Genomic DNA, 6000 nt, shown 5'->3' with positions numbered 1-6000 from the left:
CAGCTTTTATAATTTACAATCATTCTTTTTTGAAGCATTAAGTCATGCATCCCCCTTTGAATAACTAGTGTAAAGATAGTTAGTAGTGTTGTTAATATGAGGGTGGCCCATTATTTCTCCTTAAATCCTGAAATTGTTTCATCCACAGCAAATGCAGAACACTGCTGTCAACATCTGCAATATCCTTGACCTCATGTTGGCACTCTATTCATCACGGATTCCTTCTAAATCCCTACTACTTCACTACTATCATCACGGATGTTAGAGAAAAAAAAAAATTAAATCAAATTAATCTACACTGAGGTTTGAATGGCTGATAATTCCAAAAATCCACTTATGCATCTCTGTTGAACTCAATATATTTCATTTTGCAAGATTTTCAAAATTGCTTTAGAAAAACTTGGGGGTTAGGAACACTTATCTTAAACTGCACCATTCAATTAATTCATCTCTTGACAGAATACATCCTAGGAATAAGAAAAGGAGAAAAATGTGGCATTTGAGAGTCTCAGTCCATCTTTTCCTCCTTAGCAGGAATCAAAGGGGTAACTCAGAGCCATATCTGATGAATTAAAGGCTTCTCCGCTTAGTATACTTTAACCTGAGAGAAGGCTTTTTATAGTTCTCCAAAAATATATTCGCTATTGTCACTTATCTTAAAAGATGAACATTAATGTTCAATATAGAACTAAATAACAATATAGCAAGCTTTATATTAAGAAATCCTTGCCCCTTACGTCTAAGAAATCTAAATCAGTTCATTTGTTTGTTTGTTTGTTTATTTATTTGTTTTCTGCTCACTGCTAAACAAGGTAAATTGGATTTCCTGGTTGATTTTCTGGAGATTTTTAAGTTGAGGAAAGGGTAAACTCCAAAAGAAGCAAACTTTTGCCATTCCTCATTCCAGATCCTTCTAAACTTTTGTAGTTTTCAGCTGCATTTGATCAGTGGAAGATTTAGCTAAATTATGAAGACAAGGGAAATACAAAAGATTTAGAATATAAATGGGAAAGGAAATGCTTTTGAGGGTTGTTAAAAAGATGTTTGCAAAGATCAGAATACAAAGGGAGATGTTTAAAAGGACTCTGGGAAAAATGAAAACTGTATAGACTCATCTAGGTGATTTAAGTAGCTAAGGAGAGTCCTTCCCCACCCCCCATGATCTAGGTAAGAAAATTGTCCTGAATGACCCAAGGGAAACCAAAACAAACAAACAAAACAAAACAAAACAAAGATGTCAGATATTTGGAGAACTTGTGGAAACTCTTTTCCAAGATTTCAGAAAATCGGGTGTCAGATTCCCGAGTCTTTAAAAATAAGAGAAGATATTTATCAATAATTAAAATGGTTCCAGAACTTCTTCAAAATACAAAGGTTTTCAATCTTGGTGTCTGCAAGTTAGAGCTCACAATATTAGTGCGGTTTCTAATTTGACATGCCAAGATAATGCCGTATGGTTTATGATTCTTTGGAGCAGAGAGGAGTTTGTGGTTCTGTGATCAAGTTGTCTTTCAAACTTGTCTTTCAGAGCTTGGAATCAGTGGATGAAACAGAGATTTATAAGACCTGGGTGACACACAAGATGCACATTTTTAGTATCTAAATGGCCCAGAATGGCTGGTTTCTTCCAAGGCTGAGAATGTTCTGATAAAGAAGTTTTTCAGAAACTCATTAAGCAATAGAATCTGACCTCAATGACTGACAGTGTTTGAAATTCAAGAAGACCACAGAGAGATCCTGAGAGAGAGAGAGAGAGAGAGAGAGAGAGAGTTCAGACTGGTTTTTAAACCACTAGAAGAAGAAAAGTGAAGCTGCCTGAAGTTCAATAAAATCTTAAACACACATGTTTAATGGTAGTTTATGTTTCATTTTATTAAAGCATTAAGCTATATATATTTACTTTCCATCTTCATAGTTCATGGCTACGGCAGGCAGAATAATGTCCCTTACCTAAAGATGTGCAGAATAGAATCTTCAAAACCCATGAATATGTTAGGTTACATGACCAAAAAAGGTAATATGGTGTCAGATGTAATTATGTTTACTAATCAAGTGACCTTAAAGTAAGGAGACTATCCTGGATTATTTGGGTGGCCCACTACAATCACAAGTCTTTAAAAGTGGGAGAGAGGCATAATAAGAGTCAGTGTAAGAGTAATAAGATGTAAATAAGACTGGCCATTGCTGACTTTGAAGATAAAAGGGAACCATAAATCAAGGATTATGAGCAATCTCTAGAAGCTGAAAAGGTCAAGGAAACAGATTTTTCCTTCAGAGCCTCCAGAAAGGAAAGCAGCATTGTCTTCCTTGATTTTAGCCCAGTAAGATTTTTGTTGGCCTTCCAACATATAGAAGTATAGGATAACAAATTTGTGTGGGTTTAAGACACTAAGTTGGTGGTGACTTTTTATAGCATCAACAGAAACTAATGCTCTAGCTAGTATGGTGTGATAACCACTGTAAAATACAAGGCTGAACATTTCTCAGGAACCACACTTAACATAATGGAAAGTGAGTCTATATTTCAACAAGCAACAAAATATTTTCAATGAATCCTAATCATTTCTATTGATCAAGAAGCAAACACACACACACACACACACACACACACACACACACACACAAACACATACACTCTCAGGAACTGACTACAGCAGTCCACGTTGCCTGGTGAGGGATATGTTCCAAGCCCTCCAGTAGATGCCTAAAACCACAAATACTACTGAACCTTACATCTACTGTTTTTTCCTATACGAACACACCTATGATAAAATTTAATTTACAGTCAGGTATAGTAAGAGATTAATAAGCATACTGACATTAAAAATGAATTATAACAATATGCTGTAAAAAAAAAAGTCATGTGAATTTGGTCTCTCTTAAAATACCTAACTGTACTCATCTTTTAACTTAGAGAGAGCACTTTTTGGCTTCTCTTTGGTTTATCCAAATTGCCAGCATCACTATTCTTGTGCTTTAGGGACATTATTAAGTAAAATAAGAGTTACTTGAACACAAGCCCTGCAATATTGCGACTGTTGATCTGGTAACCAAGATGGCTATTAAATGATTAATCAATGGAAAGTATATACAGCTGGGCAAATGGATGATTCACATGCTAGGCAAGGCCAGGTCTGCGTGAGATTTCATCAAGCTACTCAGTACACCGTGCAATTTAAACATATGAATTGTTAACTTCCAAAATTTAACATTTAATATTTTCAGACTGTGGTTGAGTGCTATGTAACTGAAATTATGGAAAGTGAATCTTTGGCTAAGGGAGAACTGACTACTTTATAGTTTTTCCATGTGAATTCCACCTGATTCCTCTTTCCACATTATCATGTAAATGCAAAATCCTTACAGAAAGCTCACACACACACACACACACACACACACACACAGTCTTCCCTATTCTTCATAACACCAAGAACATTGTTAAAAAGATAGTTGAATATATGTCTCTTCTATATAACAAAAGAATAGTCCTTTTTTCCTTTTTTTCCCTGTCATTTTCATCTTTTCAGTATTTACTCCATCATTTTCTTGAGGGTAAAGGTTAGTCACCCCTGTCCATCTTTAAATACCTTTCCCATTGTTTTCTACCACAAATTATTACAGATAAAATGATAGAGGTTTACGTACTTAAACAGTTCTAACTAAATAAAAGCAAAAAGAAATATATTATTGCTCATTGTCTAAATAATTCAGACTTTTTCCAAGGTTAAGACCAGGAAAAATTATATAGTATGCAAATTTCTTTTAATATAGTGACAAATGTAAATGTTCTGAATATTTAAGCTATTTCTATTTTAACTAAAGCTAATGAAGCTAAGAAAGTTAACCTCATAACCCATAATTAGAAGAGTCTCCATTTTTAGGTAGTTGTGATTTATATCTTCATTCAAGGGTGATACATTGCTAACATTTTCAAATTACTCACTACTGTTGCCCATTTCTAAAAATAGGCACTGTTGTTTCCCTGGGCAACTCTTTACAGAACACTAGGAATCCCTTCAGAATAACTAAGATGTATTAAACGTAAACAACTTCTAAAGAAAAGCACTAGCAAGATTCCTTTATTTGAACACTTCAGAACTTAGGCCAATATGATTTTACTCTAGAACACTGAAAGTTAAGCACTCTGTTTTGGATGAAATATTCAAAAAGTTAAAAGTAATCAAAAACAATGTATTTTTTAAAGTGTCTTAATGGCTGCCTTGATGGACCAATTAAATTCATGAAAGCCAAAAATAATGATAATCTCCAGTGAAAATAAACATTTAACTTAGTCACAATGCAAATTTCTAGAAGTACTGATAAAGGAATTTTGACAATATGTTTCTAAGTCATTAATACATTTATATATTTGCCTTGAAATGTGATTATTTCTAGGTGGTAAATTACTTCAATATCCTTCCTATTGATTATTTCTTTTCTGATTTTCTGTATAAACAGTTATTAGTATCATTTAGATTGCAATTTTAAGGATGTATCTAAAACAAGTTTATAAAAGAACATGCAAAATAAAATTTATTAATTTCCAATAATAATGTATTTTTAAGATACATTTTTAATTTTTTTAGCTTGCATTTATCTTGGATCAAGCAGATACAATAAAATGTGTATTTGAAATTTTTGTTTTCCAAAGAGCTTAACCTAGCAAAATGGCTAGAATCCATCACTTTTTTTAGCTACCCTCTCAAGTGCTACTGCAAAGGGGCTGTAGAATCAAGTCCTGAAAATTTGAATCCTGATTTCTTAATGAATAGAATAAGCCACTACATTTAAATATATACATATATAGAGAGAATATATTTTCTTTATGGCAAAGTAGTTATTTTTACAATCAGAATGAGAAAGAAAATTTACACAAAATTACTATTGATTAAGACTGAATAGTAGTTCATATTAGTTGCTGTAGAACATATATATTTTGAAATAATCTTTTAACAATGTCATTTTTCCCATTCATCTCACTTTCTTCTGACTTTCTTGCTAATTGTAATGCTGCCTTAGGATTTGAATATTGATGTTTTTAAGAAAGCATATGTATAGATAATGAAAGAAATTCAATACTTGACAAATATTCAGTAAGTAGACATTTCTTTTGGTCAGGTTCTTACGATTAAAAAACGAAATGTATACCTAAAGATAATTATCTTATAGAAGAAAGTTTGTTATGAATGCCATGTTCATCCCTGGAAATTTAAATACTTTTTTTCAAATGGGATGTGGCCTTCCAGATTTTGTTCTCTACATAAAAATAACTGCTATGACAGCCTGATGTGCTCTAAAAAATATTTTTGATATTTTTGTTGGAATATAGTAAAACTAAGGATAACAGCAACAACAAAAGTTGAAGGGTCATATTTCAACATTTTAGTGATTCAGTGAAACAAACACTAAAGGAAGAGTAAGGCTTGTCAAAAAGCCAGCCATGACCTCTAGAAGCTAAAGCACATGGTCTCCTGCACTGCTACACAGTGGAACTAAAAAGACACCTTGTGCTTATTGAAAACACATTTGATATTCAAGGCCAGACACTGATGAGTCAAGCGTGTCTTTCCTGAAGAGGCTGCCAAGGAGATCCTGAGGTTATTTTGGTCAACATATACAGTGTGCAAGCAAAGAACAGATGAGCCCAGGATAAATATTCACTCCTCCTGACATCTACCATCTCATTTTATTCAGTTTGCAAAAGAATGGGAGCTTCAGCACAAATGTTTCAATTAGAATGAAAAGGCATTGGGTCTGAATAAAAAAAAGTTAATTAAAATGTTTTCTTTTTTCAATGAAATCCACAATAAATTTGAAATTTCGCATTAGGTTTCTGAAAAACAACTAAATTCAAAGGAAATCTGCATATTGATTTATTTAATTCTCCAAACTTTGTGTCAGCCAAATATTATGAAGAAAACTAAAACCATGGAAGAGAAAAATTCTTCAGCCAAAGTTATCACACAAAAATGAGGTGCTGGGGTTAGAAGACAAAGAAAG

The sequence above is a fragment of the Rousettus aegyptiacus genome, unplaced genomic scaffold (assembly GCF_014176215.1).
Source record: "Rousettus aegyptiacus isolate mRouAeg1 unplaced genomic scaffold, mRouAeg1.p scaffold_m13_p_8, whole genome shotgun sequence".
Classification (NCBI taxonomy): domain Eukaryota; kingdom Metazoa; phylum Chordata; class Mammalia; order Chiroptera; family Pteropodidae; genus Rousettus; species Rousettus aegyptiacus.
This window is presented reverse-complemented; position numbering follows the sequence as displayed.